Here is a 23,901-nt window from a genome sequence, read left to right as displayed (position 1 = left end):
AAGTTGGGAAGCAGATTTTTTGTTTGGTGGTGATTGGGGCTAATCACTAGCATTTAATGGGTGGGGACTAGGGATGTTATACTTTTTGCAATGCAGAGGCTAACCCGAACAAAGAATGTTCCCATATTATTTCCACATGCAAATGTTGTGTGAAAGGAAGATTTGTTTTGTTCACAACTTGACCAAGAGTTGTTTTCAGTTTTGGAAAATTGTATTACAAACCATTTTGCTGTCATATTCATGTACTAATTACTTTTATATGTCTTCTAGTTCAGTTTTGTTTCAGGATTAACATTGAAATACTTATAAATTATTTTCATTTTCCTTTTACATTTATATTTAGGATATATGGCTTTGCTTGAAGTTGTTTGTAAGGAAGATTGTTATTAATTTCATTTCAGGGTGATAATGCAGAAGTTGGAAAATATTTTATGGAGGGGAAACACTGAATTTGATAAGGTTGAGAGTTGTTAGGCTAAATTCATCTGATGAATCTCTTACGGAAAGTTCCCAGATTTTAGTAGTAGGTGTTTCTTTCTTTTTTTTTTTAGACAGACTTGATAGTTCTATTCTCGTAATTTACATTTGTAATTACAAACCTTTGGTCAAAGAAATAGCCAGCCCCACATGATTTGGTGGGCAAATACTTTCAAACATTTAAAGAAGAAATAATGCTAGATCTTAAACCAAGCATTTAAGAAACAGTAGATGAAAGAACGTTCTCCAACTCAATTTATGAAACCAACATTACCCTATCCAGAACCAGACAAGGGCAATTTCAAAAAAAAAGAAATGAAAAAGAATATCACAGGGCAATGTACCTCGATATAGATGTGAAAATCCTTAACAAATACTAGGCAAGCTGAATGCAGCAATATCTAAAAGATATAATATACAATGACCAAGTAGATTTATCCCAAGAGTGCATGTTCAGTTTAACATTTGAAAACAAGTGATGTATATAGTAGTAGGTGTTTCTAATCTGTGTATTGGGCGGGATCTTGGATGGTAGAGATCTTCTAGTAGGTGGCCATTGAAAAGTGCTTCATGATGTGAGGCAAGGCTCTAGAGACTTGGGAGCAAAGGAAATACATTACCTGCGGCCTAGAAGCTTTTAAAGTGTTGTCTCATTTGACGTATTTGAGATCACTTGTATAGAAAATAGAAAATTATTTCTACTAAATTTTTTTTTTAACATATCACTAGTATTCATTTGTTGTGCTGTGGAGTGCTTCCTTCATTGTATTATACGAAGACACTTTTCTGTGGGTATTGAATTTAACATGGTGGGAAGCAGCATATTTAGGGCAAAGGACCTTCTATCAGACCTATTTCTGCTCTCGATAATGTGATGTTTGGCAAGTCAGTCTGTTTCCTTTTAAATAGGGTTGATAATGTTATCAAATGCAAGGGGTTTTAAAACTTAAAGCTAATTAGAGACTCTATTAAAAGAATTGCTTTTTCTTCTACATCTTCACTTAGTGTTCTACATCTTCACTTAGATATGTAGATTGTGCATCTTGTACGTGTTAAAGGAGTTCATTTATTAGAAAAAAAAAAAGAGAGTAGGAAAGTACCTAGGAGAGCAGGTACTGAGAGCAGAATTACATGGTACAGAGATAGTATCTAATTTGTGTAATTATTAATGAGTATGCCAGTGGTACTAAATACTAGGTCACTTTCCCCTTCCTACTGGAGGAGTATTTTCAAGTGCTTGAAAATATTTTTTATTTGGAGGAAGGCTAAAACTAAATGAGTCTACCTTAATAGTTATTTAGAAATTAGTGTGAGGGAGAGGATCCTAAAGAGAATGACTTAAAGGGTGAACCTATTCTTTTTCCATCTTCTGCTAGATGAGTATTTCTTTTATTTTAGCCAGTTCGCCATACCATAGTATTATGGTGACTACAGAGGTCAAATTTGCCATCCAACATTGAAATAAAATTACAAAGAAAAGTAATATTCAAAATACAATAATCAGATTGCAGGAGAATGGAAAGATGAGATTCTGAAGAAGATGAAAGCAAAATATGTCTGTGGTGGCTGGATCTAGGGAACACCCATAGTAAGGAATTGACAATATCTGAAGTTCTTATACATTTGAAGTAGTAGCTTTACTTACGATAATTAAGGATTTATACAGAACTTTTTTTCCCCTTCAGTCATTTGTTTGACCGTGTTAAATGGCAGAGAAACACATAGCGTCAGCCATATTTGGGGCACTTTCACTATTCATTTAAAATAGAATAGATTAAATCATAGTTCCTAGTTTTAAAATTGAGGTAGATCCATGATTTCAAGTATTGTTCAGGTGCATACAGGGGTTGTGGTGTAATTTGCAGAAAGCTGAAATATTTGATAATTCCACCAGGTATATTAAGCAGACCTTAACAAATTTTTTATTGATGTTTTTGAGTGGTAATTCAAAGCACATGGAATAAAATTCACAAAGGTAAACAATGAAGTTAGTCTTTTACTGCCCATCTCCAGCTATTCAGTTGCCTTCACAGGCTGTCTGTGTTGCCAATGTTTTGTTTTTGTTTTTGTTTTTGTTTTTTGCAAGAGCAAAGTCTAGAAACAGACTCAGCTATTATATATAGGCATTTAGTCTAAGATAAAGGTGGAATTTTAGATTAGTTGAAACATGATGGATTTCTTTGGTAAATGATTTTGTGACAGCCAGCCATTTAATAAAACCTGAAGACAAAGTAATTCCTGATGGATAAGAAATGTAAACATAAAAACTAAAAGTGCCATAAAAATGCAAAAAGAATATATACATGAAGGTAATATGATCTTGATGGTGGAAAGGCCTCTCAAAGCATGTGATAAAATCAGAAACCAAAAGGGCAAATTTCATAGACTTGATTACATAAGAATTTAAAACTTCCTGCTTCCAAAAACGATATAAATGGGATTTCAAGACGAATGATAAACTGGGAAAAAATATTTGTAAAGCCAGACAAAGGGTTAATAATCTTACTATATAAAGTACAGCACAACAAAACAAATAAAAAAACATTAATTAAAAATATAATCTCAAAACTTGGAATCTCTGGTTTCCAGTCTAGCATGTAAAGAAGGACCTTAGGAATTGCCACTCTATCCTAACAATAAGTAAAAAGCTGAACTAAAAAAATCAACTTATAGATTCTTCAGGGAAATGAAGTCACAGGGTAAACTGCTGCCCTGAAAATTGGAGTGACAGGAAGATACAGGGAATCATAGCTTACTAAAGCAGAAACCTCTGCAGCAACCAGGGCCCGGTAGGAAAACCTAAACTATAATTGATGAATCCAGAGGCTCAGTGTGAACAACTCTGAGAGTTAGAAACTGCAAGAGAATCTAGTCATGGGGGACATCCACACTTTGGTGAGTTTTACCTCCAGGAGTTCTACCAGGTCATCACAGTTAATATTGGAGAAAAATACCCTGTGTTTTCTAGCAGAAGGAGGGGAAAGGAACCATTTCAAAATAAACCAGAGTATTCTGCTTTTCTTAGCAAGACAGGCTCTCAGGAGAAACTGTTTTACCAGAGCCTAACCTAAGTGAGGGAAGGCAAATACCCAACATCAACCAGCTCTAGTCTTCCACCTGGGGTAAAGGAAAAACTCTATTTGAGCTCATCTAGACATACATGTAGGGAAAGGGAAATACATAACCCCTGCTATCCTGTCTCAACTCTGGGGAGTTGGAAAGGTAGGGACTGAGAAGCATTGATGAAATTCACAGAACTCACTGAAAAACTGACACCTAATCATAGGACTGGAAAATGCCTCCCCCAAGCACCACCATACCACTACATTGCTAAAGACGTATTTACCACAGTTCTTTAACCAAGTGTATCATGTCTGCCTTTTCAACAAAAAATACAAGGCATACTAAAAGACAAAAAATACAGAGACTGAGCAATTATCAGAACTAGATTCAGATATGGAAGGAATGTTGGAATTACCAGACCAGGATTTTTTTTTTTTTAAAGATGACTAATAAGATAAGGATTTTAATGGAAAAAGTAGACACATGCAAGAATAAATGGATAATGTAAGCAGAGGTGGAAATTCTAAGAAAGAATAAAATAAATATTAGATTAAAAATACTTTAACAGAGACAAAGAATGTCTTTGATGGGCTCATTACTAGACTGGACACAGCTGAGGAAAGAATCTCTGAACTTAAGGATATGACAATAGAAAATTTCAAAATTGAAGAGTAAAGAGGAAAAAAAAAATTGAAAAAAGCAGACCAGAACATCCAAAAACTGTGGGACAACTACAAAAGGTATAGCATACATGTAATGTGAATACTAGGCGGAGAATAAAGGAAGAGAAGCAATATTTGAGGCAATTACAACGGAGAATTTCCTCAAATTAATGTCAGACAGTAAATCACAGAACCAGGAAGCTTAGATAGAGAATACCAAACAGGATAAATGTCAAAAAAAAAAAAGCACAAAAAAACCAAAAACCCAAAACCCTACACCTAGGCATAATATATTTAAACTTCAGAAAATCAATGGTAAAGAGAATAATCTTAAAAGAAGCCAGAGGAAAAATAACACCTTATCTATAGAAGAGCAAGGGTGAGGATCACATTCATTTGACTTTTTCAACTTTATAGAAATCATGCAAGCAAGAAGAGTTCAGTAAGATATTTGAAGTATTGAGGACCCCCCCCCCCACCAACCTAGAGTTCTGTACCTTGTGAAATTATCTTCAAAAGTGAAGGAGAAATAGTTTCTCAAACAAATCAAGGGAATCTGTTACTAGGAGACCTGCCTTGTATGAAATGTTAAAAGAAGTACTTCAGACAGAAGGAAAATGGTGCACCTCAGAAATTGATCTACATAAAGGAAGAGCTTTGGAGAAGAAATAAGTGAAAATAAAGTAAAAACTTTTTTTTAAAAATAATTGATCTGATAGTTTTCAGTTTGTTCAAAAAAAGTATATTCAGTTTGTGTGTGTATGCTTAATGTATGCTTCTGTATAAGTGAAATGAATGAAAGCAATGATATAAGGAATGGGAGGGAAGAATTGGATTTGGATTACTTGTAAATATGTACAGCCTACCCAGAAGATATTTTGAGTTTGGTTCCAGACTGCTGTAACAAGGCAAATATCACAATAAAGTGAGTCAAATGAATTTTTTCATTTCCTGGTACATGTAACAGTTGTGTTTACACCATACTGTAGTCTATTAAGTGCAATAGCATTATGCCTAAAAAAATGTACATACCTTAATTAAAAAAATACTTTATTGCTAAAAAATGTTACCATCTGGGGACGCCTGGGTGGCTTAGTCGGTTAAGCGTCTGCCTTCGGCTCAGGTCATGATCCCAGGGTCCTGGAATCGAGTCCCGCATCGGGCTCCCTGCTCTGCGGGGAGCCTGCTTCTCCCTCTGCCTCTGTCTCTCTGTCTCTCATGAATAAATAAATAAAATCTTTAAAAAAAAAAAATGTTACCATCTGAGCTTTCAGAGATTGTAATCACTGATCACCATAACAAATATAATAACAATGAAAATGTTTGAAATGTTGGGAGAATTAGCAAAATGTGACACAGAGATATGAAGTGAGCAAATACTGTTGGAAAAATGGTACCCATACACTTGCTCGACATAGGGTTGCTTTAATTTGTAGAAAACATAGTATCTGTGAAGTACAGTAAAGCAAAGCACAATATAACAGGGTTTGCCTATATTGCAAATTCTGGAGCAACCACTAATGTTAAAAAAAAGTATAATTGATAAGAGAGGAAATGGAATCCTATAAAATACTCAAAATCACAAAAGGCATAAAATACTCAAAAACACAAAAAGAAAAAGTGTGGAAGTCAAAAATGGGAACAAAAAACAAGGATGACAAGTAGAAAACAGTAAGAAATATGGTAGAAATTAATCCATCTATAACAATTTCCTCTAAATACATCACTCAAAAGACAGATTTATCAGGGTGGATCAAAAACAAGACCCCAGTGTACATGGTGTACAAGAAACTCACTTTAAAAACACACATAGAGGGGCACCTGGGTGGCTCAGTTGGTTAAGTGTCTGCCTTTGGCTCAGGTCATGATCCCAGGGTACTGGGATGGAGCCCCACGTCGGGTTCCCTGCTCAGCGGGGAGTCTGCTTCTCCCTCTCCCTCTGCCTGCTGCTCCCCCTGCTTGTGCTCTGTCTGTCAAATAAAATAAATAAAATCTTAAAAAAAGAAACATATAGATTAAAAGTAAAGGGATAGAGGAAGATACACTGTGCTAACACTACTCAAAAGAAAGTGGGAATAGGTATATTAATTTCAGACAGAGCAGACTTGAGAGCGAAGATAGTTATTTGGAATAAAAAGGAGCATTACATGTGATAAAATGGTCAGTACTCCAAGAAGACCTAACAATCCTTAATGTGTATAAACCTAACAGAGTGTCAAAATATGTGAGGCAAAAACTGATAGAAGAGCAAGTATAAAATAGATGAATCCACTATTGTTGGAGACTTTTAACACTCTGTCAGAATTGGACAGATTCAGCAGGCAGAAAATCAGTAGAGACATAGTTGAACCCAACAGAACTATCATTATAACTGACATCTACAGACTACTTTATCCAACAGCAACAAATTAACATTCTTCTCAAGCTCATATGAACATTCATCAAAATAGACATCATTCTGGGTCATAAAACATACCTTAACAAATTTAAAAGAACAGATATCATACAATATTGGTTCCCAGACCAGAATGAAATTAGACTAGAAATTAATAACATAAAGAGAGTTGTAAAGTTCCCATATATTTGGAGATTAAAAAGCATATGTCTAAAAAACACATGGGCCAAGAAAGAAATCTCAGGAGATATTGAAAAATGTTTTGAATTAAATGAGAATGAAAATATAACTTATCAACAAAAGCAGGGCTTAGAAGGAAATTTATAGCATTGAATGCATATACTAGACTAGAAGAATGTTCTAAAATCAGCCATTTAAGCTTTCATTTTAGGAACTAGAAAAGGACAAATTAAATCTGAAGTAAGCAGAAGAAAAGAAACAGTAAGAATTAGAGCAGAAAACAGTTAAACTGTAAGTAGGAAATAGAGAAAAGCAATAAACCCAAAAGCTGGTTCTTTGAAAAGATCAATAAAATCAGTAAGTCTCTAGCCAGGCTAACTTAATGAAAAAGAAGGATACAAATTATTGATCAGATATGAAAGAGAGGACATCACTACAGATCCCACGGATATTAAAAGGATAAGAAATTCTATGAACAACTCCATGCCCACAAATTTGATAACCTAGATGAAGTGGATCCATTCCTTGAAAGTTACAATTTGCCAAAATTCACACAAGAAGAAATAGACAATCTGAATAGCCCTGTATCTGTTTTAAAAATTGAATCCATTAATAACCTTTCAGAACAAAGCACCAGGCCCAGATGGGTTCATTGGTGAATTCTACCAAGCATTTAAGGAAGAGGTTATACCACATCTCTATAGTCTCTCCCAAAAGATAGAAGGAGAGAGAATAATTTCTATTCTGTGAAGTCAGCATTTAGCCTAATACCAAAACCAAAGACATTACAAGAAAACTACAGACCAATTATCTTTCATGAACATAGATGAAAAAAAACCCTCAAAATATCAACCAATTGAATCCAACAATGTGTGGAAAGAATTAGACATTACAGCTAAGTGGAATTTATGCCAGGTATGCAAGGCTGATTCAGCAATTGAAAATCACTTAATATAATCCATTACATCAACAGGCTAAAGAAAATCACATGATTACAACAAAATCTAACACCCATTTGTGATTTAAAAAACTCCGTCAAGTAGGTTTGGAGGGGGAACTTCCTCAACTTGATAAAGAACATTTACAAAAATCCTACAGCTAATATTATACTTAATGGTAAGAAACTAGAAACTCTTTACTAAGGTCAGGAATGAGGCAAGGATGTCCCTTCCCACGATTGCTTTTCAACCTCATTTGGAAGTCAGAGCTAATGCAGTAAGGCAAGCAAAGGGGAAAAAAAAATTATACTGATTGGGAGGAAGGGAGGGAGGAAATAAAACTTTTTGTTAGTGGTTTTATTTCTACATGATCATCTATGTAGAACATCTGAAAGAACTGACAAAAAAAATTCCTGGATTAGAAATGATTGTAGTAAGGTTGTAGGATAGAAAGTTAAGATATAAAAGGTTACTGCTTTCCTGTATATATACCATCAGTGAACAAGAAGAATTTGAAATTGAAAGCTCAATACCATTTACTTTAATGCCCCCTCCCCAAGTGAAATACTTAGGTATAAACCTAACAAATTACGTGTGAGATCTGTAAGAGGAAAATTAAACTCTGAATGAAGTCAAGGAACTAAATGAGAGATATTCCATGCTCATGGTTAGGAAGACTCAATATTGTCAAGACGTCAGTTCTTCCCAACTTGATGTATAGATTCAATACAATCCCAATCAAAATCCCAGCAGGTAATTTTGTGGATATTGACAAACTGATTCTAAAGTTTATATACCAAGTCAAAAGACCCACAAATAGGCAACTAATTTTTAAAGGAGAAGGACCGTCAGAGAACTGACACTCTGACTTCAAGATTACTATAGGGGCGCCTGGGTGGCTCAGTCGTTAAGTGTCTGCCTTTGGCTCAGGTCATGATCTCAGGGTCCTGGGATCGAGCCCTGCATCGGGCCCCCTGTTCTGCGGGGAGCCTGCTTCTCCCTCTCCCACTCCCCCTGCTTGTGTTCCCTCTCTCGCTGTCTCTCTCTCTGTCAAATAAATAAATAAAATCTTAAAAAAAAAAAAAAGATTTACTATAAAGCTACATTAAATCAACACACTGTGGTTTTGGCAAAAGCATACACAAGTAGATCAGTGGAATAGAACAGAAAGCCCAGAAATAGATCCATACAATTATAGTCAACTGACCTTTGACACAAAGGAGCAAAGACAGTGCATTCGAGCAGATAGTCTTGTCAACAAATAATCCTGGTACAATTTGACATCCACATGCAAAGAAATGAATCTAGACATAGACCTTATGCCCTTCACAAAAATTAAGTAAAAATGTATTATAGGCCTAATTGTAAATTGCAAACCTCAAAAACTCCTAGAAGATAACCTAGGACACAACCTAGGTGACCTTGGGTATGGCGATGGTTTTCTTAGATAAAAAACCAAAGGCATTATCTGTGAAAGAAATAATAAGTGGGAATTCATTAAAATAAAAATAAAAACTTCTGCTCTGTGAAAGACACTGTTAAGGGAATGAGAAGATATGTCACAGACTGGGAGAAAATATTTGCAAAAGACACATCTGATAAAGGACCATTGTTCAAAATATACAAAGAACTCTTAAAACTCAAAAATAAGAAAACAAAACCTGATTGAAAAATGGGCAAAATTAGTGAACAGACATAGAACCACATAAGATATACAGATGGCAAGTGAGCATATGAAAAGATGTTCAACATCACATGTCAAGTCATTAGGGAATTGTAAATTAAAACAAGATGTTACTACATACTTATTAGAATGGCCAAAATCCAAAACATTAACAACACCAAATGCTGGCATGGATGTGGAACAACAGGAGCTTTCATTCATGCTGGTGGGAATGCAGAATGGTACAGCCACTTTGGAAGAAAGTTTGGCAGTTTCTTACAAAACTAAACATACTCTTACCATACGATCCAGCAGAGCAGCAATCACACTCCTTGGTATTTACCCAAAGGAGCTGAAAACTTATGTCCACACAAAACCTTGCACATGGATGTTTAGATCAGCTTTATTCATAGTTGCATAAACTTGGAAACAACCAACATGTTCTTCAGTAGGTGAATGGATAAAGTTTGGTACCATTCAGGGTCAAAAAGAAATGAGCATCTAGTCATGAAAAGACATGGAGGAAACTTGAATGCATATTACTAAGTGAAAAAAGCAAAAGGCTGTATACTGTATGAGTACAACTACATGACATCCTGGAAAAGGCAAGACTATAGACAGTAGAAAGATTGATGGTTGCCCGGGGTTAGGGGCAAAGGAGATGGATAGGTAGAGCACAGAGGAATTTTAGGGCAGTGAGACTATTCTGTAAGTTACTACACTGTTATAAATATGTCATTATATGTTTGTCCAAACCTGTAGGTAATCTATGGATTTTGGGTGATAATGATATGTCAGTGTAGGTTTCATCAGTTGTAACAAATGTACCACTCTGGTGGGGGATGTTAATAGTAGGGAAAGTTGTATGTTTGTGGGGACAGAAGGTATATAGGAACTCCTGTCCTTTCTCCTCATTTTATGTGAAGTTTATTAAAAATGAAGTTTATTTTTTTAAAAGATTTTATTTTTTTATTTGACAGAGAGGGAGAGCACAAGCAGGGGGAGCGGCCCGCAGAGGGAGAGGGAGAAGCAGGCTTCCTGCTGATGCGGGGCTTGATGGTGGGGCTCGATCCCGGGACCCTGGTATCATGACCTGAGCCGAAGGCAGTCATTTAACCAACTGAGCCACCCAGGCACCCCAAAAATTAAGTTTATTTTTTTATTTTTTAAAGTTTTTATTTATTTATTTTGAGAGAGAGAATGAGAGAGAGAGCACATGAGAGGGAGGAGGGTCAGAGGGAGAAGCAGATTCCCTGCCGAGCAGGGAGCCCGATGCGGGACTCGATCCTGGGACTCCAGGATCATGACCTGAGCCAAAGGCAGTCGCTTAACCAACTGAGCCACCCAGGCGCCCCCCAAAATTATTTTTATTAAAATAAAAATATTTATTTTATTTATTTATATATATATTATATATATATAATAAAATTATTTATTTTATTTTTATTAAAAAAAGTTTATTAATGAAAAAATAAATCTTGGTAGAAAAAATGTACAAAGTCTGTCAACAGGCAATTTACAAAAGCAGTACAAATGGCCAGGACATATTGTAACCTTAACTAATCTAGAGATAGACATGGTCCAAGTTCAGGGCTGGGTCCTGTTCAGGAAGCATAGTTCAACACCAAAAGTTATTAAAAAGGAATTCCATTTGTTCTCAAAGAGCATTATTGGGAATTCAAATCATAACCAGATTAATAATTCTTACAGGATCTTTTCTCCTCTCCCCATTTCTTTTATGGCCCTGAATCTGCTTTTTACTGGTCTGGCAATAAAGTTTTTTTTTCAAATCCCAGGTAACAAGGCCACTTCCCCCTAACATTTTTTGTTTTCTTTATTATGTTGATCAACTTAGTATCAGCAAGTCATTCCTTTTTAGGAAGGGAAAAAACATGTGGACATTCACATGTTAATACATTTTTCCATGTTACACTAAGGAAGTACTTTTGGTTTCATAAAAATTTTCTTATTGCCAAATTAGCAAGTATTAGAGTGTTATTGCTTAGTGTTGGTGAGGGTGTGTGGTACTCTCAAGTCTCTATTGAAATTTTTGAGGGAGAAATTGCACACGTTTACTTTTTTAAAGATACCAGATCTTTATTAATGAGGTCCACTTCTAAGAACTCGTCCCAGGCCTTTTGGTTCTACCTGTGTTATGAGGCGGCCCATCAAGTACGTGTTTTAAAGCTATTTTCGTTTTCTCTGTTACATTCTCAAAAGTGATTTCTATATCCTGTATCTCAAAATTGTTTTTACAACCTATATTCAAATCATGTGTGATGCTTCTGAAAGGAACAGATTCTCAGTTCATATCCCAGACCAACTAAATCAGAATCTCTGGGTAGGGCCCAGGAGTCTTAAACAATCTCACAATAATTAGATATAAAATTAACTAACTGGTTATAATTTCAGAGCCATTTTTTCAGACTCTAAAGAACTGCTGCTCTCAAGCTCCAGTCCTGTCTAGCTTTAACCCTGGAAGGACTTGACCAGAATGCTTGTCCATTCCTCATTGAGTTTCTCTTCTCCTTACCTCGAAGTTCCTTTATATCATTTACCATCCTCCTCCTATTATTATTATTTTATTCTTGGTACTAAGAAAACATGTTACCCCTTGAGTGCAAGGAGCCCTTGATCCATTTTTACACCTCTTTCCAGACACTCTGTGCTCTTCCTTCTCTCCGTCTCTACTACTTTCCCTCCTTTATTTCATACTTTGTTTTTGAGATTATCCTGTTGTTATTTGTGACTGTAGTTCATGGATTTCCACTATTATGGAATATTTCATTATATGTATATACAACAATGTATTTTTCGTTCCATTTAAGGATATTTTGGATTTTTGAATTTTTTTTTTTTTTTTTGCTGCAGCTGCTTATCAAGGTTTATCTAAGGTATGTGATGTGGAAAGCATCATACTTAAAAAATAGTAGACATTTTTATGATTATCCTTTTTACTAGGTTTTAAGCTTCTTGAAAGCAGGAATTGGGTCTTATGCATCCCATCCAGCATTGCCAACCTTATGTAATAAAATAGATAATAAATACTTGTTTCATTGAGTTAAATTTTGTTTTTTACTCTTCATGTAACACCCTCTTGAAAACTTAGCTTTCTCAAGCTTCGGATCTCTCAAGAGAACTGTCGATAAGCTACTTAGGCATTTATGATACATGAAAATTGCATAAAAATATCTCAGTAACTTGATCAAAATAAATATACATTAGCAGGATAAATGTGAAGAATTCTTAGTTCTTGTTTGACAGTTTTAAATTGGTATATCCTTGAGAAGTCTTTTAAAATATTATTAGTTTCTTTTTCTGCAGATGGAAATAACCTCTAGTAAGTTATGTAATATTTAGGGTTTACAAGAAGCTTTTCATTTTAGAGATCTAGGGTAATATGAATAATGTAATCAAAAATTCTAGCACAGAAAGGAAATCACTGTATTTTTAAACATTAAGGAGTGTTTGGCTTTATGATAGGTTTTTATCATAGGACTTGTGCTATAATAATAACAATAATAAAACCTATTGTTAATAGGGCCATATTGGTGCTACAGTACTATGTTGAAAAGATTCTTGAGAGAAGTTCTCTCATGCTTTTTATTTACTGTCCTAGGCTTGGCCCAGTGGCTTTATAGTCCAGTTCACACCAAGCACTGTGCCAAGGCACCTGGGGTTTATGAACCAAGCTCTTTCTTGTTTAATAATTTAGACCTGGGCAAGTCAGTTGATTTCATTTGACTTCTGTTTCCTCATTTGCAAAATAAAGGTAATACCTTAGATTGCTTGTCTTTGTAGGATTCTAGGGTAGTACTTTAGGCTGCTTATCTTCACACGGTTCTTAAGAGAATTACTATAAGGAAATGCAGGAAATCTCTTTATAAAATGAACACTGAAATGGGGATAGTGGATACTATCTTTAGATTAGTAAAGGTCCAGCACAAATAGTATGGCCTTTTGCAGTGGGATAACGCTGAATTTGGGAGAAGCATACTGTTATGTATGGGAAAAAGAACGTATGTGTAGATAATGACCACAGCCCAGGGTAATGTGCCAGGCAAAAAACTTTTACTGATTTTGAAGAAATTTGTAGGAAAGAGAGAGATTGCTTTGTTTGGGGGAAAGGAGTCAGATGCTTTCGAGGATGATACTTTGGTAGTCTTGTACCAGTAGAAGGGAGAGAACATGGGCAGGAAATCTTGGAAGTGCAGTGTAAGGCTGACAACAAGTTGAAGTACTGTATTCGAGAAGCAGATCCTGGAGAGTGTGTCCATCACTGCCATGCTGTCCCATAATATGAGGAACCCTTACAAGGACATTAAGCAGGTTGAAGGATAGATTTGAGGAAATACTGAAGGCAGGGTGATCAGTCCCAGGGATATATTAATCTGGGGGAAAAATGATCAGGGGCTTAATCAAGGGCTCTTAACCTGGGGTTTGCAAATTAGGTGATCTTGGATAGAAATCAAGAGGCCATGAACTTGGTGAAAAATTACATTTTTTCCTTACTAACCTTTCTCTGAAATTTAGCTTATCCTTCAGTTATGAGTGTAGGAAACAAACCACAATAATTTTAGTAGTACTTTTAACTTTTTGCCAATCGAAATCTCACATTAAAGTTGTTGCAAACATCTTGTATTATTGCTTACCCCACCTATCATTACTCTGAACTTATGGTAGTTATGAGATCTGCTATGAGGTCTTTATTATTTAATGAGTTGGCAAAGAAGCATATATGGTGTTAATCACATTTTTTTATTAATTTTGATAACTATATTTCAATACAATTGGTTTGTTTTGTAATTCCATCCTTTAAAATTTATTTTTAAACTAAAACATTGAGTCCAAGCTTCATCAGATTAGTAGAGTGGTCTATGGCACAAAAAGGTTAAGAACCCTTGGTAAACTGAGGCGGTGTCTCTTCCAGAATGTACTGGTACTTTGTCATTTTTGGCAAGTTTGAGTCACTGTTTTATTTGCTAGAATAAAGTGGTCAAGTAAATGATCCATAATATCTCTTCCAACTCCAAAATTCCACCTTTAATTTACTCCTTCAAGCCAACATCTTCCATAGCCTTCCCCAGCTCACTAAATTACACAGTTGGCTTTTCCCTTCATCAAACCCAACATCTTCTCTAGCCTTGTCTTCCCCACCTCACTAAAAGACATCACTCTCCATCCAGGTCCTCAAGTCAAAAACGAGTTATCCTTTCTTTTTTTCGCACCTCTTATACCCAACATACCATCAAGTCTTGTCAGTTGTACTTCCTAACTTTCTGAATTTGTTCCTTTCTATTTCTACCACCTCTCTCTGCTGCACGATTGCAAGGCTTGTAATGGAGCTCCCTATTTCTATTCTTGACCTGTAACAGTCTGTTGTCTGCATAGCAATGAGAGTGGTCTTTTTAGTCCACAGATGATAGGAATTTGTTAACTGCCTAGAACCCCTTCCAGCGGCTTTCCTTGCACATGGATTAAAGTCCCTTTGTGAGCTGGCCCCCTGCTTGTCTTCCGGCTTCATCTCATGACACTCTTTTCCTGGCCTACTAAGCTTCAGCCATGCTGGCCTTTTTTTTTCTAGTCCTATAAATATGCCATCTTTGTCTTAGGGTCTTTGCATTTGCTGTTCCCTGCTCCGGAATGAGTAACTCTTTTCCCTAGATTGGTTTCTTAATGCTATTCAGATTCCAGGGTGCCTTCTTTATTTATCACCCCAATAACCTGGATCATCATTCCAATTCTCTGCAGTACCACTCACTATTGCTGTTCTTATTGTCTGTATCTTCCTCTACTTAGAATGTGAAGTCTATTAGAGCAGAAACATTGTCCGTTGTTTTTACTGTTCTATTCCCAGTACCTACAATAAATATGTACTGAAAAGCTTTGGACTACATTAAGTCTTAGTGTAGTCCCAAATATTCATTCATTAAGTGCTATGAGACTATTCAAACTGTCAAGGTTTCAAAACTCAGAAGGCTAGGGATATTTTGAAGAATGAAAAAATGTGCCCAAAGCAACTAAAATGGGGAATAAGGAAGAGTTAAGAGTTATTGATGATTTGATAATGTCATCATATAGCAAATAAAAATAACTCCTAAAGATTCCAAGGAAATGAGTCATAAATTATTTTATTCAGGGAGCTAGGGTTGAGGAGGTTGTGGGGTTAGCTATGTAACATCTTTTAGGATTTTGAGTGGGTAACTAACCATAAAAGTACAGAAGTAATGATATTATACATTGAGTGTGATAACTATACTTCTTGTCCATGGGCTGCCCAGCATTTTATGGAGTATACCTAACCCAGAATCAGCCATAATATAACAATCATTTATTTGTTTGTTTGACAGAGAGAGACATAGGGAGAGGAGGAACACAAGCAGGGGGAGCGGGAGAGGGAGAAGCGGGCTTCCCGCGGAACAGGGAGCCTGATGCGGGGCTCGATTCCAGGACCCTGGGACCATGACGTGAGCCGAAGGCAGATGCTTAACGACTGAGCCACCCAGGCGCCCCTATAACAATCATTTTAGAGTGTCATGGTAGAGTGTGGCTTGTAGCAGCTCAAGTGGAACTAACAAGGAAGCAGAATAGGGAAAACAGCGCTGTGAGGCACAAACATGTGCACTGATGGGATTAGATACTTCTTAATCTGTCAGAATGATCCGGATCCCGGGCGGGGGCTAGGATGGAGATTCAGGGACTTGCATACACTGAGCAAGCACCAGGAAGTTCAGTAGTTGAAGAAGCTGAACTAGGCAATCAAACAGAAGGTAAGTCAGTCAGCTAGTAGCCAGGAGAATCAGAGGAAAAAAAAAAAAGGAAGAAACCAGGTAAATGAGAGAAAGAATTGCCCAGGATTCACAGTAAAGAATAAATGTTGAGTCAGTGTCAGCTGCCTTTAGTCAGCTCATCCTACTGAGAGCTAATCTCAGAGTTTCCTAGCCTGCTTGTGATAACAGAAAGCAGCTGCTGGATGATGAGTGTGAGATTTGGAGGGAGGGAGGGATCAGAGTGAGGGTGGAGCAGACATATTTCTGGGTTAGAAACATTTGTTTGGCAGAGAATCAGATGTTGCTAGATCCATCACAGATCATTGAGGTCATTCGGTCCATTGTCTCCCCAAATTTTCACACAAAAGATCAAATTGTTTTTCCACTGTGAATCACATATTACAAAAATGATTTTCCTCAAAGCCTTATTAATAATTTGCTTCCTCATTTTTTTTTTGCTTCCCCATTTTTAACCAAGGACTGTAATTAGAACAGCATATGCTACCCATACTGAATCGACATAAGTTCACCTAAAGGCAAAAAACTCCCTACAATTTGTAGCTAACTTGTAGCTAAATGGTTGTTTCATTTAGATTTTTCAAATATTAAAAATGACCTGTGACCTTCAGATTGAGGGTTTTGGAGCTTGGCCATTGAAATCCTAAATTTATTTCTCATATCCTTTGATTTCAAATCTTTGTCACTTAGAGCAGTGCTTTTTTTGCATACCTTACTTTGCTCTGAGACTTAGTTTCTCCATCTGCAAAGTGAGAATAACAATAATATCTACTTCAGGAAGTTATTTTGAGGATCAATCACCTGAGATAATGCCTTTCATCGCTGGCATATTGCCTGATACATGGTACGTGCAACCTCAGTAATTATTAGCTTTTATTCTGTTTTTTTATAATTGTAATTGCTCTTTAGAGCTTTGCAGCTCAGTTTCCTGGAATTGTATTTGTAGGTTTTGGATTAAAAGTTTGATCTTTTTATGCCCAAGAATTGATTCTCTCTCCTTTAACTCTGAGAAAAATGGAGTTGAGCAAAGAATTTATTATATTGGCAGTTATGGGTGGGTGGAGGGAGAATTGAGGAGCTGGCAGGTTTTTAAAGCCTCCATCCTATACAAAAAAAAAAAAACCAAAACCCAAACAAACAGCTGTTCTGCATTCACTGAGCACAGGATGAGAGGAAACAGGCTTCAACTTCAATAATAAGTGGATTACTGAGATGACATAATGAGCTGCTGGTGATATTTTAGAGGTCACCTTATGTCAAAGTAAGAAGATAGATAAAATTTGCAAATTGACAAAATTTGTAAAAATGCCTCTGACCTTAAGTGTCTATCATGCGTTCCATTTTATTGCAACACATTTCATAATTGGAATCACTGTGAAGATGACTGTACATAAATGAATAAAGTATACTTCCTTGGTAGCCATTGGCATGTTATTTTAACATAAGAGGAAAAGTATTTCCCTTTGAAGTTATAGTTTGGTCTTATTTACTAATTTTAGAAAGAGATTATCAAGTGGTGAATTTGGCTGGATTTTAAATACTAAAATGTAGTCTTTCCCCTCTCCCTGCCTCCTTCTCTCTTTCCCTTTTCCTCCTAGTGCCACCACTAGTTTGTTCTCATGGTGATTTTGCTGGAGATTTCATAAAAGAATCACCTGGCAGAAATAGTAGTACTCTTCTTTATAAAATAATTTTTTACCTTGAAAAGAATCTTAGGTTTAGTACCTTCTGAGAGTAAGTATAGGGAGAAAGCTGGAAAAAGTGTGACACAGTTTTTTAACTTTATTTTTATTTTTTTTAAAAAGATTTATTTATTTATTTTAGAGGAGATGTGTGCATCTGTGCAGCATGCACAAGTGGGGAGGGATAAAGGGAGAGAAACTGAGGGGACTCCCAAAGTGGGGCTCGATCTCACGACCCATGAGATGACCTGAGCCGAAACCAAAAGTCTGATGCTCAACTAACTGAGCCATCCAGGCACCCCAGTTTTTTAAGTTTAGAATAAAAGCACAGTTAACATCAGTACCATTGGTTTTGTCTTTTTCAGTGAATCACTTCTTTGTCTTCTGCAATGCCTTTGTGGGTAGTATAAAACTTAATGATATTGTACAATTAAATCTCATGCCTTTCTGATTTTTATAACTAAAATGTTATAAACTATTCATAACATCCTATAAGGTGGCGTTGGAAGTAAGCTGGTAATACAGGCCTATGTGTTCTGATTAAGGTACAGTATCCAGCAGGTCCAGGAGCCAAGACCTGAGTTCACACTCTGACCCTACCTCTTATTGACTGAGAATCTTGGGCAAGTTACTCAGTTTTTTTAGTCTTTTCATCCTTATCGCTTCTCGGCCTTTTGGCTAAGATCAAGTGTAGTCTTTTCATCCTCATGCATAAAATGGAATTATGAAATCTATCTCATAGGAGTATATTGATTCATATGTGCTAGAATTCTAAACTGCTATCCAGAGGGGAAAAGTGTTGTTTATTTTAAAAATACATTATGTTAACTAGGTTGGTGGTTCTTTACCAAACCACCTTTGATAGTCAAATACTCATTTGTTGTGGACAGTTCCAAATAACACATGAATTATATGCCTGGCCTTTATTACCCCTAGTTAAACCTAAAATATGACTAATTAAGGTTACTCTACTTAATAGGAATATGTTTAAATAGTCTAGGTACAAGAAAGACTACTAAACATTAAGTAGTAAAGTTCATTGGGGTGATAGCATTATAATAGGTAAAAATGATTTGTAAATGCCACAAAACATTTTAAAATACAGGGTGCAGGGGCGCCTGGGTGGCTCAGTCATTAAGCGTCTGCCTTTGTCTCAGTTCGTGATCCCAGGGTCCTGGGATTGAGCCCTGCATCCATCGGGTTCCCTGCTCGGCGGGGGGCCTGCTTCTCCCTCTCCTTTGCTGCTTATCCTACTTGTGCACTCTGTCTCTCTCCCTCTCTCTCTCTGTCAAATAAATAGAATCTTTAAAAAAAAAAAATACAGGGTGCAGTTTCACCTAAAACAAATGATTCTACTTAATAATTGTTTTTTGAGGTATTTTAACATGTCTCCTTCAATCTCGTATCATTTATTAATTTGCTTTTCAAACACTGTCATAAACTATATTTCAGAAGTTTGAATTTATAAATTTTTAGGGAACAGGGCTTGAGGTACCCAAGGGCTTGAGATTTAACCCTGAATTTTTTTTTGGTTGTTGTTTTTTAGGTTTTTTAAAAAAGATTTTATTTATTTATTTGAGAGACAGAGTATGAGTGTGTGTGGGCGGGGTGGGGGGCAGAGGGAGAGGGACAAGCAGACTCCCTGCTGAGCAGGGAGCCCAATGTGCAACTCAGTCTCAGGACCCTGAGATCATGACCCAAGCTGAAGGCAGACACCCAGCCAACTGAGCCACCCAGGCACCCCTGAATTTGTTTCTAATGGATTTGATTTTTCCATTTTTTTCTTAGTATTTGCATGTGTAGCCTGCCTTTCAGCCTTGGAAAGCATACCCTTTAGTGTTTTCTGAATTGCTGTTTTTCTATAATATATTAGCTATAGAGACAATTCTAAATTCAAGTCTTTTTCGATTAACATGAAGGCCAAACTTGACATTAGGATATGGGTGTTTAATCAGTGTTACCTATAGATTTTACACAAGTTTAGAAGTCCTGTTGTCTACTGGGGTGCCTGGGTGGTACAGTCAGTTGAGCCTGTGACTCTTGGTTTTGGCCCAGATCATGATCTCAGGGTCGTGGGATTGAGCCCACACTCGGGCTCTGCCAGTTGTGCACAGAGTCTGCTTAAGGCTCTCTCTCCCTCTCCCTTGGCTCCCCCCCTGCTGCTGCTGCAGTGTATGCTTGTGACAGTTTTATCTTGGGAACCATTTAACTCCTATCTGTCTTTCCTCACAGTGTGCTTTCTAATCCCAATATTGACAATGTACTTTAAAGGTCATTTAAAGGTCATTAAGCAATGTAGCTTAATGATTAAGAGTGAGGATTTTAAAGTGACTGACACAGTGTGAATTCTGCCCTCACCACTCTGACTCTGTGATCTTCAGGCATGTACTTTCCAAGGCCTCTCTTAGGGTCTTCACAGAATTAAATTAGCTATTGTTTATAATGTGCTTATTATAGGGCCTGATGCAAAATGGGTGCTATTTTTTTTTATTATTGCCAAACTCAGTGACAACTTTATACCATTACTTGATTGTTTAGTCTCCTTGACTAGTTTGTAAACTTGTTAAGAAAAGGAAGGAGGTATAGTTTCTTTGTGTATATGCCATTCTTCCTATTCTGGTATTTTGTATGTAAAGATATCTTTCCTTAGTTGAGCTATTTGTTTCAGCTGTTTGAGACCTGAAAGTCCAGGAGGTAGTAATTTTTATAGTTTTGTTTAGACACAGATTAGAATTTCTCATGCTAGGGAGCCTGTGTGTAGGAGTGAGTCACTTACTTACCTAGTGAGATGAGAACTTTACCTAGAGTATGTGGGGACTTTCTGCTCTTTTTCCCAACAGTGCATAAGCAAAATTAGGTTCCATCATTTTATGTTCAGATTTGGGGATTTGCAAATGTCTGAGAGATAACCTTTCTGTACCTTAAAGCCCACTGTACTCAGTACATGTTTATTGGCTGATTTCTCTCCAAGGTGAAGAACAATTTTACTGTACCTTTGTACGGGACTGCTCAGAGTGATTGGTTGCTTTGAAATTTAACAGAGGTTTTGGGGTTACTTTTTTTTTGTTTTCTGAAGGCTTTCATTTTTTGAATCCATATCATCTGAAGGGTACATTTAGAATCAGTTTTTTTTTTTTTAAGATTTTATTTATTTGACAGAGAGAGACACAGTGAGAGCAGGAACACAAGCAGGGGGAGTGGGAGAGGGAGAAGCAGGCTCCCCGCGGAGCAGGGAGCCCGACGCGGGGCTCGATCCCAGGATCCCGGGATCATGACTTGAGCTGAAGGCAGCCGCTTAAACGACTGAGCCACCCAGGAGCCCCTTGAATCAGTTTTTTAAAAAAAATTTTCTCTAGGCTTTTATACTGAGCTTTTTCTAAAGTATGCTACTTCCTTACCTTTTTACTAGGTACTTAGAGCTTTTCAGTCAGGTTGTTATTCCAGTGATATTTTCCCAGTTTGCAAAGAAAGCTTGTACATCTTTAGAGCAGAAAAATGACTTATTTCATTTGTAGTGATTTATCTTTTTTTACACCATTTATAGACTTTTATTTTTATTTTTTTAAAGATTTTATTTATTTATTTGACAGAGAGAGACATAGCAAGAGAGGGAACACAAGCAGGGGAGTGTGAGAGGGAGAAGCAGGCTTCCTGCGGAGCAGGGAGCCCGATGTGGGGCTAGATCCCAGGACCCTGGGATCATGACCTGAGCTGAAGGCAGATGCTTAACGACTGAGCCACTCAGGCGCCCCCCATTTATAGACTTTTAAAAATGAGAACTTTGTTAAGGTATAATTCACATACCATGTAATTCACTCAAAGCATCAATTCTGTGGTTTTTAATGTATTCACAGAGCTCTGCAGCTATCATCACAATTAGTTTTGTTTTTATTTTTTAAATATTTTATTTATTAGACAGAGAGACACAGCAAGAGAGGGAACACAAGCAGGGGGAGTGGGAGAGGGAGAAGCAGGCTTCCCGTTGTGCAGGGAGCCTGATGCGGGGCTCGATCCTAGGACCCTGGGATCATGACCTGAGCCAAAGGCAGACGCTTAACGACTGAGCCACCCAGGCGCCCCTCATCACAATTAGTTTTAAAACATCCAAACAAACAAACAAAAAATCCAAATCATCCCCCAAAGAAACTCCATACATTTTAGCAGTCACTTCCCATTCATATAAGTGGAATTATGTAATATGTAGGGTTCTTTTTACTGGCTTCTTCCACTTAGCAAAGTGTTTTTAAAGTTCAACCATTTGTAGCATGTATCAGTACTTTATTCATTTTTATTGCTTAATAAAATTCTGTTGTATAGATATATACAACCTTTTATTTTATTATTTTTATTTTTTTTTTAAGATTTTATTTATTTATTTGAGAGAGAACACATGAGAGAGGATAGGGTCAGAGGATGAAGCAGACTCCCTGACAAGCAGGGAGCCCGATGCGGGACTCGATCCAGGGACTCCAGGATCATGACCTGAGCTGAAGGCAGTCGCTTAACCAACTGAGCCACCCAGGCGCCCAATATACAACCTTTTATTTAATCCATTTATCAATTGATGGACATTTGAATTGTTCCCACTTTTGGGTCATTATGAATACTGCTATGAACATACATCTACAAGTTTTTGTGTGAAAATATATTTTCATTTTTCTTGGGAGATAATTACTTTTATAAAGTAAAATAAAGTTCTAAAGGAACAGAAGTTGTGTGCTGCTTTTAGAAAAATCTTTTGAAGATATTTAAAAATTCTGTATCCCTTTTATTCCCATGTATTAGTTAGCTTCTGCTAGGTTTGCTGCACTAACAAATAACTTCAAAATCTCAATAGTTTACAATAGTAAAGGTTTGTTTCTTATGTTACATATTAGTTGCAGTTGTCTGGGGCTCTGTTCCACCTCCTGTCTTTTCATTCCAGAATTCAGGCTGTATTTGGGATATGCTATTTTGGTGGGAACATGCATTAAAAGCCTTTGCTCAAAACTGGCATATGTCACATTTCTGCTCACATTATTTGGCTTAGAGAAATCCTGTGACAAACCTAACAATCGGGAAGGGAAATACAGTCTCACTGTAGGTTAGTCACATGGCAAGTCACAAGGCATGAGGTGGGCATATATAGCCCTCTTACATGGAAGGAAGCACAGATGATTGGGAGCAGAAATTCAGATTATCACACCTCAGAAGAAAATAATGAAACTTATGGAGGAAAGATGAGAGGGATGGAGGTGAAGCTGCTGAAACACCCTGTCTTTTGAATTCAAGCTCTAAGGTCAGGAAATAGTGAACTTTAACCAACAGTATCTAAAAGTGAGCCACAGACCCATGCAAGAGGATGAGGATGTCACGTGTGTTACATGTGATGTAATTTATGTAAGAGATGACTTATCAAAGAATAGAAAAGACTTCTCTTTCTTCTTAAGACTTCTGGGAGCAGTCCTTTGACCAGTCCCATTCCTCTCCTGACAGCTCATCCTCCTCTTCAGGCACTTCTTTGTTACCCTGTCACTTGGGAAACTGAACCAGAAAGAAAATTGAACAAAACCTATTTTCATTCTACCTACCCATTTTTTTCTGATACCCCTTCCCGCTATAGGAGGCATCAAAAGAGCTTTTATTGATTGTCTTCTAGGTGTCCTGTACTTCTGACAGATTTCCTGACTTGAAAATTCTGAGATGGGGCTCACTGAAGTGAAAGTAGAGAGGGTCTCAAGTCCCTCCATAAATACATACTGTGCCTCCCAGCCCAACTATCTATTATTACAATAGTTCTCAAAGTATGGTCCTGGGACCAACAGCATTAGCATCACGTGGGAAATTGCTAGAAATTCTTAGGTTCCATGGCTGTGGGCTAGCAGTCTGTGTCTTAACAAGTCATTTTGACACACACTGAAGTTTGAGAACCACTGTATTATTTTATGCTGTCTACTACCCACCCCCCGTTTTTAATGTTTGTCCTCTCAAGCCCTTCCCTCCGTGCTACCAGTATACTTCTCCTGTCCCAGGACTTGCACCATTTTTTTTTTTTTTTGAGTTTTCATTATGGA

The 23,901-nt window shown here is 36.9% G+C and overlaps 1 protein-coding gene and 1 pseudogene across 1 annotated transcript in view; both read left to right on the top strand.

The window, feature by feature from the left end:
- The window catches only part of LOC118020124 (probable JmjC domain-containing histone demethylation protein 2C), a 342,056-nt gene that overhangs the window by 2,977 nt on the left and 315,178 nt on the right, over positions 1 to 23,901 (top strand). The gene's annotated exons all lie outside the window — the stretch shown is intronic.
- On the top strand, positions 18,507 to 18,622 carry LOC118020195 (annotated as a pseudogene).

Source organism: Mirounga leonina, unplaced genomic scaffold (genome assembly GCF_011800145.1).
Source record: "Mirounga leonina isolate KUSES-001 unplaced genomic scaffold, KU_Mleo_1.0 Mir_109, whole genome shotgun sequence".
NCBI classification, from domain to species: domain Eukaryota; kingdom Metazoa; phylum Chordata; class Mammalia; order Carnivora; family Phocidae; genus Mirounga; species Mirounga leonina.
This window is presented reverse-complemented; position numbering and strand designations above follow the sequence as displayed.